This window comes from Corythoichthys intestinalis, chromosome 17, assembly GCF_030265065.1.
Source record: "Corythoichthys intestinalis isolate RoL2023-P3 chromosome 17, ASM3026506v1, whole genome shotgun sequence".
Taxonomy (NCBI): domain Eukaryota; kingdom Metazoa; phylum Chordata; class Actinopteri; order Syngnathiformes; family Syngnathidae; genus Corythoichthys; species Corythoichthys intestinalis.
In genome coordinates, this window is record NC_080411.1 from 42,821,271 (window position 1) to 42,835,214 (window position 13,944).

At 39.3% G+C, this 13,944-nt stretch overlaps 1 protein-coding gene across 3 annotated transcripts in view; it reads right to left on the minus strand.

Moving 5' to 3' along the window:
• The window catches only part of shroom3 (shroom family member 3), a 121,666-nt gene that overhangs the window by 95,097 nt on the left and 12,625 nt on the right, over positions 1-13,944 (minus strand). Inside the window, exon 1 of one of the 3 annotated variants that reach the window (XM_057818408.1) lies at positions 8,856-8,993. The exons of the other annotated variants lie outside the window; for them this stretch is intronic. The gene's annotated coding sequence lies outside the window, so the exon portion shown is untranslated. Of the gene's footprint in view, positions 1-8,855; positions 8,994-13,944 lie in introns of those variants that run through there. 3 annotated transcript variants of the gene reach the window in all.

Genomic DNA, 13,944 nt, shown 5'->3' on the forward strand with positions numbered 1-13,944 from the left:
CCAAAAAAGGTTAGCGGAATTATGACCAATAAGTTCTATTTTACTCTCATCTGACCACAAAACCTGCTGCCATGACTCCTCTGCATCATCCAAATGGCCATAGGCAAACTTAAGATGGGCCTTGACATGTGTTGGTTTAAGCAGGGGAACCTTCCGTGCCATGCATGATTTCAAACCATAACGTATTAGTGTATTACCAACAGTAACCTTGGAAACGGTGGTCCCAGCTCTTTTCAGGTCATTGACCAACTCCTGTCGTGTAGTTCTGGGCTGATTCCTCCCCTTTTCATAGGATCATTGAGACGCCACGAGGTGATATCTTACTTAGGGCTCCACCCCAAATGAGATTGACTGAATTGTTTAGCTTCTTCCATTTTCTCATGATTGCTCCAACAGTGGACCTTTTTTCATCAGCTGGGCAACTGGTCCGTAGCCCTTTCCAGCCATGTGGAGGTGAACAATTTTGTCTCTGGTGTCTTTGGACAGCTCTTTGGTCTTGACCATGTTACAAGTTTGAGTCTTACTGATTGTATGGGATGGACAGGTGTCTTTAAGCTGCTATTGACCACAAATGTGCATCTAATTCAGAAAAATACATAGAGTGGAGGTGGACTTTTAATAGGTGGTCTTTCAGCGACCGAATTCTTGCTGATAGATCGGTGTCCCAATACTTATTTGCAGCTGTATCTCACAAATAAATAACTAAAAAAAAAATCATGCATTGTGATTTCTGTATTTTTCTTTTTGAATTATCTCTCTCACAGTGGGCATGCACCTACGATGAAAATTTCAGAATCCTCCATGATTTCTAAGTTGGAGAACTTACAAAATAGTATGGTGCTCAAATACTTATTTTCTTCTCTGAAAAAGAAGAAAATAAGTATTTTCTCAAAATTTTCTCAAAAGCACTGTCAGCTTTTGAGAAAATTTAAGGCTTTTATAGGTGCGCCTTATAGTGCGGAAAATACATAAATTTATTTAGTAATTTTCTTTATTTTTTTAGTTGTGCAGGGTTGTTACTGTGCTGTGAATAAAATATATAAAACAGACAAACTTACTGAGAAAAATCTCAAACCCAATTCAATTCTTCAAACCTAAGGTTACTGTTATCTCCAAGACTTACACACATTGAGAGGCCACTCATTAAATACAATACTGTACTTCAATATTAAAAAAAACAAAACCCCATGAAATTAAAAATGACTTCAGTTAGCAAATTCCATAATTTCATGTTTGGATGGTGACAACTTGCACAGACCTATGATTACAAACCAATCAAATACATTTGGGATTGACGACAACAGAGATTGTGAGCCCGGACCTAAAAAATCTCAAACAAACAAAACTGTTTGACCCAACATACACTAAGCAAAAACAAATTTTTGAGAATAACAAATGCATATGCGAGCATTCTTTTTCTGAGCATCAGCACACGAGTGCAGACTCCCAGAGTGACGCACTCCCAGACATTGCCAAATCACAAAAACAATTCACAAACAAAGCGCACTTGCAATTGATACTTAAATGTCAAGTGAAAATGAAAATTGCCATAGGCTTAGTGTATCTCACTTTAGTTTATAATGTATAAACCAGGGGTGTCCAAACTTTTTGCAAAGGGGGCCAGATTTGGTGTGGTAAAAATGTGGGGGGCCGACCTTGGCTGACGTCCTTTACATAGAACAATATATTTAAGCAATTTTTAGCAAGCCATTCTGTGTGTCACATTTGCTTTTTTTTTTTTTTTTTTTTTTTTTAAATGAATAATTTCAACAATCTCGCAACTAGCCTGTGTGGCGTTCTCTTTGGACTCTCGGGCTCTTGCGAAATACTGCTGCTGTGAAATTAAAATAGCTTCAAGTTGCTTCAATTTCTCGCTGCGTATCTTCCCTGTAATCTTGTCGTACATATCAGCGTGTCTTGTTTGGTAATATCGCCTCACATTGAACTCTTTAAAAACAGCGACTGTCTCTGCAAATGAGGCAGACACAGTTGTTGCGTGTTTAAGAGAAGAATTAGTCCAATTTCCACCTATCCTTGAAGTGTCGGCTGTCGCAGTCAACTTTTTTTGTTGTTGTTGTTGTTGATTGTCGTCATTTTATAAAAATTGGAAGTCAAGGGTCACACGGGGTAATGTTGGTTAGAGTACTGCTGCCTTTTGGTGGGTAAATGAGGAGCAGCATTAATGTGTAAGCTACTTCATATGCTGGTAGCAGTACTGCTGACCAATTTATTAAGCCTGTGTGCGGGCCAGACGTTATTGATCTTATGACAGAGGCTGGGGCCGGATGAAATTTGACCACGGGCCGCATTTGGCCCCCGGCCCGCACTTTGGACATGTCTGGTATAAACAATCACAAACGCTTTGAAAAAGTAAAACGATCCTTCTTACCTTCCACAGATATTTATTAGCAAGTGCATGTAGGATACAGTGATATTAGCTCTATCAGACTATCACTATTAGAGGTGGGAATCTTGGGGCACCTAACGATTCAATTACGATTATGATTCAGAGGCTACGATTCGATTATAAATTGATTACTGATGCCTTCCATAATTTCCCTTCTGTCTACTTTTGACATGTGGAAGTTTTAAACTGTTTCATCATTTAAAGATAGATTTAAGTCAAGATTCTGCCGATTTAGTATTTTACAAAAAAGGTAATTAGGTTCGCTACAACAGAGCCTTCCAGAGAAGTCTACTGCTTTAAGATGGTGGCCTAACACCGGCAAGTCTGTCATTTTGCATCTAGTTCTCTATACATGTTCTAACGCCGCTGTCGTCTGTCATTTCGCATCTAGTTCTATATATACTGTATATATGTGATATCTACCATAGCATTATGTGGCCATACAGTATGTTTGTAGCAACTAGCAACTGGCTGTTGTTTGTAGCGGCTGTCGGACGCAGTCAGTCATTATTGTTTTTTTATCTAGAGGCATGAGTTGAACATGATATTTACTCTCGGTCTGTTTCTCATTGCATCCCGAAGACCACGCTGACTGTGTTTTAGTTCCGCTTTACCTGGTATACAGTAATTAAATAATCGGAATTTGGATGTTTGTGAATCCTTTTCAAATCTTCCACGGCCGAATTGCGAATAATCTGAGAATCGGAAATTTCGCACACCTCTACTATCCATTTTATCTTAAAGCGGAAGTTCAGCATTTTTGACATTCGCCTTAATCTTTGAGTTAGCGGGGTTTTAATAAGTCATTGGAGTTGATTTCAACAAATTCAGTGCAGTTTTTTGGTTATTTATTAGTTTCAGGGCTGCCGAGTAGCTGAGTTGAGCGAGTCAATGGTCCTGTCTTAGCATGCAAAAAATAAATAAATAAACAATATAACAGATATAACATAGTCAAATAAAATTAAAATGCAAATAATTATTCAAAATACCCATGCAGCCAAAACAATGTCACACCAAACTGGTAATTCATTTCATTCTGTGGGTCTATTTTTTTAGATGTGTAATATGACCACAGTAGAGAGGAGTGCTTCAGCCACTCGAGCTCATTATGTGATCGAGGAAGGTGGGAGGTCAAATGGTACCAGTTGCGACCTCAAAGCGTTCCAAGCGAAAGTAAACAGCAAGATGGCTGATCGCGACAAATTGTTTTATATTTTGGTCATCTAAAGACATTTCGACCTCCGGCAAACCTGCCTTCTCGTAAGTGATCAAATAGTGGAGGAAAAACGACGGTTAAGGTAAATAGCACACATTGCAAACTGCCTTCTTTAGTTTTACTACTGACGGTCTGCTTTTCGACGGGCAGCGAGTGATGTCAGATTGAAGCAACTCGTGAAGTCAGGGTACTTTTTTTTTCTCCGACTTTGCGACTAGGACTTCCCAGTTTGTGTGGTGTTTCAATGATGTTTTTCTGCTCGGAGGTTGGAAAACTAAGTTCCCACCTTCCTCGAATGCAGCATCAGTCTACTGAGTCTTGAATGAAGAACGGCAACATGGTGAAATCTGCAATTGGAGGCTGTGTAAACAGACGGAGGAAATGGGGAAATTAAAGTTTTCACAAATTCCCCATGAAGAACGAGGAACAATATAAACTGTGGTAACTTGCTACTGGCTACGACACCAACAGACCAGTGGAAAAAATATCACTCCGCTCTGCAGCCTGTTCCCTGCACAGCTGCTGGATTACAAATGTTGCTGTTTCTACCCTAACAGTTATTGATAGGCAATGGTTAAGTTTGAATAATTTTATCCTGAAAACATAGTAAACACTAGAGAATGACCGATTACCGGCCAGGCCGATTATCGGCGCCGATATTTGGAATTTTTTTTAATCCGACCAGCCAATATGAAAAAAATCTATTTAAAACTGGATTATTTCGGTTCAGATGCAGCCGCGCCTCTCTCCTGCCTGCTGTCTCCTGCAGTAATAATTACTCCGTCCTCTGATTGGTTAAATGGTAATGGTAAATGGAGTATTTGTATTGTATTGTACTTGTATTGCGTCTTTCCACCTTTTTAAGGCCCTCAACGCGCTTCACACTATATCCTCATCTACCTACTGGTGACGTAGCACCAGGAGCAATGTGGAGTTTCGTATCTTGCTCAAGGATACATAGACGACGACTTTCAGTTCTGTGGAAAAAATTCTGAGCTATTTATTTAAACTTTTATTCAACTTTATAAGAGATGTTTCGGAGTCTAGGAAATTCAGCTTTGGGCATTTCAATGAAGTGCAGCGTTTGCATTATTCAATTTGTTTTACACCAGTTTTTACACTTTTACTGCAAATGAACATCAGCTCCAAAAATCGGTTATCGGCCCCTCTAAATACTAATAATCGGTATCAGTCCTGAAAAACCCATATTGGTTGATTGCTAGCCAACACTATTGATTGCATGGGTCATCGGTAGGGTTGGGCATTGAGCATTGATGGGATAGGGTTGTGGTTAGCACTCGGATGCTCCTGGAACCGTTCAAATTGTTAAATTTCAATTACATATTCTATGCCCTGACCGCCGAGAGGAAAAAAAATGCTACCGAAAACCACGAAGAAGAAGCCACAAGAAGCGCGTGTTTGTGCATTGCAACTTGATTACAACCATGGACACGGTGTGGCGGCGCTCAAAAGTTTGGCTCAACTTTACAGAAAAATGACCAGTCAGCTCAGTGCAACATTTGAAACACAACTATATTTTGAAAAGCTGGCTGCATGACCAATATGATTAAACACCTCCGGCTTCATGGAATACAAGTGCCAAGTGCACAGCTGAATGCTGTGTATTTGACACGCTGCGCCGTCAGAACCAGGTAAGTAAAACAATAAATTACGTCTGTCTTCTGCTGTCCCCGTGACCCAAAACCGGATTAAGCAGTGGATGGATGGATGGATGGATGGATGGATGGATGGATGGATGGATGGATGGATGGATGGATGGATGGAATAGTACGAGAATAAGTTGTATTATTACGTTGAGGTACGGTAGATATCACATATATATTAGGGTGTGTCAAGAAATAAAAAGTTGAGAAATGAGAGGGGGCCCTATATTTTCAAGTTGTCTTATGATATACTTGACTGCGGCACCACCAGTCACAGAACAGGTTAGCTGTGGTGAGCCACCAGCTGTGTCCGGTCTTGCCAACTGTCAGTGCAGCAAGATCATTGTCCATCTTGCCACTTCTGATAGCTTTGGTGATCCTGTATCCATAGTGCTGGTCTGAGGAGAGGTCTTTCACTATTTTGTCAGGAAGATCAGGGAGACTTGTCTTCCCTGGAATTGCCGGGAAGCTAAGGGTTCTCTCCAGAGATCTGACAGTCGGTAGCAACTTCAGTCATGGACTTAAGGGCAAGCTCCTGGCTAGACTGAAGGAGATTGTCTCCTTCATAATTAATGTGTACTTCCCCTGCTGGTTCCAAGTAAAGGTCAACAACAGCTGGGTGGATGGTCCAAGGAATGTCCTGTTTAAGCTGTCCTGCCTCCGCACCCAGCCCAAGGTGGTGCAGTTGACCGTCATGCCGACTGTCCGGTCCTCTGCATGGTTTGCTCATTCTGAGGCAATCCTGGTGACCAATTCATGCCCCCTCTGTTCCAGGCGAAGTTTTCCAGAGCAGTCCAGGCCACCTGGATTTTCCGTTCTATGGACTTGTCTGTTATGGTGACTGGGGGACTGAATTGAGCATTTGCCCTCTGCCAACAGCCCACCAACTCCACCCTGACATCCTTGACCAGCTGGTTGATGCTGTAGTTCCTCCTATCCACCCCATCCTCCAACAGCCTCTTTTCCTGCAGGTAGATGCCATGCCTCAGGACACCTCGGAGGGTAGGGAGCTCAGTTTGTATCATCGGTTCTCCTGGACCTGTCACATCAGCCAGACTAGTACCAGCCTCATGCCTGGTCTTGGGACCCATCTCAATAGAAGTTATCAATAAAAAGGTTCAACAGTTCAATTCAAATATGTTCGGGTACAAAGTGTTCTCTTAATGATCTGTGATGGCCGGCAGCATGTCTTGGCATGTTAGAAGAGTAAAAGTTTTATTGGAAACTAAATAAGTTTAATTTTTAAAAGGACCATTTTTTTTTTTTTTTAAAGGGACCATTTTCAACTGTAGTAAATATCTGGTTTTAAATGGAGATGATAAATATTGCATAAAAAATTACATATCTGAAAAAACAGGGTTTAGGCGGAAATGGTCAAAAAATGCAAAAACGGCCAAAAAAATGCTGTTTTTTCAATCAAAAAAGGGGGTAGGTAAATAAAGTCAAAACTATTTTTTTGCTTTTGATTATGATCAAGTATATCATAAGACAACTTGAAAACATAGGGCCCCCTCTCATTTCTCAACTTTTTATTTCTTGACACACCCTAATGTATATAGAACCAGATGCGAAATGACAGACTCGCCGGCGTTGGTAAGCAGCCGCCATCTTAGAGCAGTAGACTTCTCAGTCTATAAGCAGCTACGTACTTTATGTAGTGCGTTGTCCCCTCCGTTAAAATCAACAGTATTAAAAGATCATCAAATTATAAGCAATAGAAAAATTTATACTAATGCTTCGTCGTAGCTCCCAGCTAAGGTACGTACATGTATGGCAAAAGAATATCTATAAATGATTTCTCCGTGAGCTTTTGAAACAAAAACTTCTTTGTGAAAGTGCACTCCTGTGGAAAGAAACTTGATCACATTCAAGTTCAAAGACTAATATTTACATATAAGTTAAAAATAGCCCCGTGAGAAGCTCATATAATCTAAAAAAAAATCATTGAGAAGTTAGAGATGAGATAAGATATAGATTAGATGTTGATATAAACTATGCAAATTTTTTGACAATGCCTTTTTTTTGTTTGTTTGTTTTTTGACCCTGCCTCTTAAAAGAATCTGAATCGAGAATCGTTTGGAACCGGAATCGAAATGTGGAATCGGAATCGTTCAATTTCAAACGAAGCCCAACCCTAGTCTTCTGGGATTTTCATGTGTGCATTAGTTTTTTTAATTGGCATGCTAAAACAAAACCATTGACTCGCACTAGCTTAGCCACCCCGGAGTCCTGAAACTAATAAATAACTAACAAACTGCACGGAATTTGTTGAATTCAATTCCACTGACTAATTAAACCCCCGCTAACTTGAAGATTAAGCCAAATGTAAAAAAAAAAAATTCTCCTTTCACAGCCAACAGAAAAAGATGCTGATTTTAACATTTAGCATCAACATTAGCATTTCTCCTCTAAATGCAGCAGAACAATATAATGTCGTAAAGTAGTCCCAGAGAAACAAAAACAAGCTAAATTATTAATGTTATCAATAAAAAAAAAAAATAGAATTTTGAAAAAAATCATTTTGTTAAAAGTAAATAGTCAATATCAGATCACAGGCCCATTAAACTCTCACCTTAAAATCTAAGTATTGTACTTAGTTTGATTAAATGCACTCATGTTTGGCTATTAGCTATAATTAGAACAGCAACATTAAGATGATGAACTTGGTCCAACCTGCTCGACCTCCTCACATTCCAGTGACTTCATTTGAACTATCATACGAACAAGCAACATCACAACAATTCTATCCATACTCATACAAATTCATACACTTTTATACACAAAAATATTAAAAAGTATTTTATGGAGTTGTTACTTGTAGTAGTGCCAAACCTCTCTGCGTCACACTAAAATATTTTGGTTTGTATAACAAAAATATGCCCATCCTTCTAATTTTGTTGCATATTACACAAACAAATAGCGATATAATTATGGCAAACAACAAGCAGCTAGCAGGTGCCATGTTTAAAGTGTCTTTCCTTTTTTTTTTTTTTTTTCCTTTTTTTGCCTGAAAGGAAAACAACAGCCAAGTGCAATATAACACCATTGCAATGTAGACTGCTTCTAAGGGGGGTATTAAATGACAAAACATCTGCAGAATGTGGAGCAAGGAGCAATACAGGTAACACACATGCTCAAAACACACATAGAGACTTCTGAAATACTTACTGATACTTCCATACAAGTCGAAAAAACTCAAACAAACCTGCTCAGGAGAGCAGGGAAAGTCTTATCTCAAAGCTTTAAGTGTCAGGTAAAGATTAAAAGAAGGTTCTTGCTACACATTAGCTCCATGCTGACCTCGGTATGAAGTGATACATTTCATTTTCACACATAAATGTCATGTGTAGCACAGCAAACAAGCTGAAGGTGTTAAAGCCTGCTTCACAAAAGCAAAAATAAACTATAAGTAATTATACATTAACATTAGAGCTTATAAAACAGTCGAGATTTAGCAGCATGCAGTCAATTTTACTTTCACTTAGATTTGACTCGAGCAATAGCAACTTATCTATGTATGTCTAAGGACAAATTGTACAAAAAAAAAAGATCAAAATAGCAGACTTACAACTCTGATGCACAGGTCCTTGTAAAATATTCTTCTTCTCTTTACTAGTGTTTAACTTTGCTCATAGTTTTTTTTTTTTTTAACCAACCAGGTTTCGCTGGAATGCACCTATCAGAAAGGGAGCGTGGCAGGAATGGAAGCTAGACAGGGTGTTGGACAGACAGGTATGGCGAGTGACGCAGCATTTGACAGGTGTGCTCTGAGTTACACTCCTTTTGTCTCCAGAAATAGAGGATGAAGGATGCACTCTAACACCCATGCCGCATTTAAATACACCTGTTAAAGCCATACAACATTAGCAGCACACATGAAAGCATATGCACGTGCATGCACAGAGAGCACATGTTAACAAATAGGGGTGTGGCAAAGTATCGAAATGGTGATCAGTGTTGTTAATATTACTTTGAAAAAGTAATTAGTTACAGTTACAAATTACTTCTTTCCCAAAAGGTAATTGAGTTAGTAACCCAGTTACCTCATTGCAAAACATTATTTGAAAGCATTTAGGTGAAAAATAACCACATTTAGATGTATGAGCTAAATAAGAAATAGTAATATTTACTTAAAGACCAAATGTGAAGTAATTTCATAACATGCCAAATAGGGTCACAATTAAAGTAATTAAACATTGTCAGCAAATAAAGCATGAAAAAATAATTTATATGTTGTATATTTGACAAAATAATCGCGTTTCCGAAGTTCGAGCCTGAAAGGGGACGAACCCGGAAGTGACACGTCACACCGAGAACAGCGATGGCAGCGCTCCATACGGCCGCCATACAAAGCCCTTCAAACAATGATTCAAACAGCGATATAAGCGATAGATCGAGCGCAAGGGAGGAGATCCAAGTTTTTGAAGAGTTGGAGGAAGAAGAGGAGGTTGGAATTTTATGTTGGACCTAACATGTATTAGCCAGACGCTAATCAGGATGCAAACAATGTGCCTGGACTACCTGACATGGAATGGAGAGAAGACCCATCGAGATTACAAGATTGGTAAAATATAGGCTGTTATTATTTTCATGATTTGAAGATGCAGGCATTTGCACATAATTTTATGTTTCTGTCTATCTGATGACATTGTTTAAAAAAATAATAATCAGACTTCATGTTCATTTTGGCAGATACGGCAGCTCTCGTGCATATAAAATAATAATATAAAAACTTTGGGGGGGGGGGGGGATGAGTCGTTGATGGCTTTCTCCACTTTATTGTGGCAACAATAAGAAAACAAAATAATAGCGGACTGCCGCCACATTTGACCGCAAAGTTTTGCTTCTCATCATCTCCCCCTCGCCTCCTACTACTCACAGCTCTCCAGTCCCAGCGTCTCTTAAACGGATCGTGCATAGTGTCTTGTTATGAGCTTTTTGTTGACAAAGGTATCGAACACACGACGTGCTGTCAACTTTGTTTCTTTATTAACACATGGAGCTAACAGTGCGAACACAGCTTGGGGCTCTCGGCAGGCTGTGCGGAGCGATAGATAGAGCCTGTGCTTCTCTATCACACTCCCGCGCCACGTGACCAAAACAAGAGTAACGTCGCGTGCACTTCAGGGTACCTCGAAAAACATATCAGAATATGACACGCAGTTACGAGTCGACATTACAGTATAAAATAAAATATAATGGTGCACTGAGAAGCTGGACCAACAAATCACACTCCTGACATTTAAAAAAAAAAAAAACTTGAAATTTGTAGCATCTTGGGAGCAAGCAGCCAGGATCAAACGCTATTTCAACATGCCAAAAAGACTGTTGCATTTACTGTCTTTTTCAAAAAGAAGGAAGATGGTTCAAAACGAGTCAGAAAAGCACATAGAAAAGAAAGAAAAAAGGAAAGTCCCACAGCATGGCAAGTGGGCATTTGCATTTTGTTTTCAGCACCATTTTGTGCAAAATGTAATGTCCGTAACTGTTTGTGGGCCCGTGAAGGGGCCATCAGACAGCAGAGTGGTGACGTAGCGGGAAGTGAGGAGAAGAGTGCGGCGTGAGAGCGAAGTTGGCGGTCGCATGCTGCAGCAGTCTGCTGTTATTTTTGTTATCTGTTATTTAACTGTTGCCACAATATAGTGAAGGAGGCCATCATTCACTCTTCTCCTTTCTATTTCCCTATTGGGGCTATTACAATATGTTCCGGGACCTGTCCACATGCCGTCATCCCTGCGCTGTCATATGTACTTTGCGTTCCGGCACCTTATGATTTACAAATTAAGCACTGCTCCACAACAGTTGGCAGCTCTGCTTTGATAAAGTCATCAGTCATCTATCCAAAAATCACACTTACTTTTTTGCAAATCCTTGATCATAAGCAGACCAGTTGAGGATGCAGGCATCTTCGAAGTCCTTGTAGCAGAGAACACGACTCGATGATGGCGTGAAATTCATCCGCTTAGTGCGAACAAAAGATGTTCATTTACGTGCCCTGCTATCCTTCAGCCACTCATACAAGTTTTCTTTAGATTGAGAACAATACATCGCCACATACGGCCGTGGCATCTTACCGAGAAGCAATGCAACAATACTGTGTGTATGGCGGACTTCCCTCGCAGTTCTTGGTGTGACGTCATTTCCGAAGATTGTCGAAGAAAAGCATTTTTGTTGTCAAGGGCGTTGCTATGGTTTAAACAAAGAATCTGGAAGGGTTGCGTTAAAAAAAAATAATGAAAATATGCTTATAATTCTTTAGCCATTGATATTATTCAAAAACATGGTTGGCCAACCTTACTTCACATTTGGCCTTTAAAGTATGTGGAATAATCCACACATAAATCTGGTCTTTAATACTCAAAACAAGAGTGAGAAAATCATTTGACTAGATATAAGAAAAATAATCTTATTGAGACATTATGAATTTGCAGTGTAGTAATAAGCATTTGTCGGTTCATCTTTAGAATGCTTTTTCTTAGAGACTATTATCTTGTATCAACAATAATTGAGCAAAAGTGACTAGAAAGATAGATATTTAAAGGGATGAGATATATTTATATATTCATCTTTTCATATATTTTTAAAGGTTTACTGGTCTAATATTGCCACAAGGATCCAAAATATTAGCACACTTCACACACCATTTTCTTGTCTGATAAATGCAGCCCATTTGCAAGTGGGACATTACCATTACCGTTGGATTTCATTACCATGACGACGACAGGGAGGACATTGGAATTGCTGCACTTAAAGTCCCAAAAAGCAACTGAACAGCACAGCACAGGCTAACCCCTACAAGACAGCATGGACTTCATTTTTCCTTGTGCAGGCAGCACTTCATCAGCAAGCCATGATTTTACACTTGCCAATTCAAAGACAATCTGTGGCGGACACAACTGCAAACACAAATACTTCCCTACACCTACAGTAATCTCACGGTCGCTGAGCAATCAAATATGTTTCTTCTTATTACAAGATGCTTGTTAACACTCATCTGTTTATTCATTAAAACAGTGCAGTTTTGCTTAACTTTCAGCCTACAGAATAGAAATCAATGGTGCTTAAAGCCAACACAGGCTAACCTTGTGGACCATACCACTGCATCATCAGAATGTACAATCTAGGAACGAAAGAGAAGGGCCAAACCAGCAACCTGTCACCACCTAAATGAAATGTGCCAGGCACCACAAGCAGACCACCTCTGCAGGATTCTACAAACCAAATTTAAGACTTTTACAGACTTTTTTAAAAGACCAATATGAATAAAATTTAGGACATATTTCACATCAATACCAGCAAAAACACATACAAAAGATTTCAAGTAAAATTGGAGGCCCGTAATTCCTTGCAAAGTATATGAATTCATTCCCAGCTCTTTACCACTGTGATACAAAATGCTTAACCAAACCAAACACACTAGAACTTTCTCATTTGTGAACCAACATTTCATGACCTTTTCAGATTTGCAATAGGAGTCCAATGCCTATATACCCAAGTTTTAAAATTTTCTTGCACAAAGTGCAGTGTGCTTCATACAAGTTTTCCTCCACCGGCTTCAACCTGTATGTTCTCTGCACTTACCCATGTATGTAACTACTGTAAATCAATTCTGTCCTTTTCCAACCAATGAAGAGGTCATCTTTTCACCAATCTGATCTCCTACAAGTGTAATCGGTTGATTACAATCAGGTGCTGCTTGTTTCCGCAGAAAATTCATTGGTTAATCTGTTTGCACAGTCTTGGTTGAAATGAAATCCAGGACCCTCTTGGCCCTTTGTGGAATTGGTTTGACACCCCTGCAATACAGCATTCCAGGAAAAGAACCTCATACCAACTGTGAAGCATGGAGGTGGAAGTGTCATGGTTTAAGGATGCTTTGCTTGAGCAGGACCTGGCCAGCTCACTATCATAGAATCCACCATGAATTATATCGTGTATCAGAGGGTGCTTGAGGAACATGTGAGATCATCTGTGAAAAAGTTAAAGCTGAAGCGAAACTGGGCCCTCCAACATGACAATGATCAAAAACATACCAGTAAATCCACTAAGGACTGGCTGAAAAGGAAGAAATGGAGAGTACCGGAATGGCCGAGTCAAAGCCCAGATCTTAAGCCCATTGAGATGCTATGGTGTGACTTGAAATGGGCTGTACATGCAAGAAACCCCTCAAACATCTGACAGTATTCTGCATTGAGGAGTGTGGCAAACTTTCTTCAGACCGATGTCAAAGACTGGTAGATGGCTACAAAAAGGGTCTCTCCGAAGTTATTTCAGCCAAAGGGCGTAACACTAGCTATTAAATGGTAGTGTGTCCTAACTTTTTCCTCAGTTAGAATATGCATTTTTGTTGATATATTTGGTTAAATGAGTAAGACAATGTTAATTGCTGTTGTTTCTCTGCAATTAAATCACTTTCTTTTCCAGAGAACAAAATCAAGATCAGACATTGATATGTGAATATTTCTTAATAAAAAACTCAATATTTCATGGGGTATCCTAATTTTTACACATGACTGTATATCGTCCTCAAAAATCAAAACATTTAAATGCGATACTGAAATTTACGCATGTTTTAAATAAAAGTAACATTAATAGATTTCTGAGACCTTTCAAAACTGTATTTAAGACCTTTTATGAGATTTTAGGAGAATTTTAGA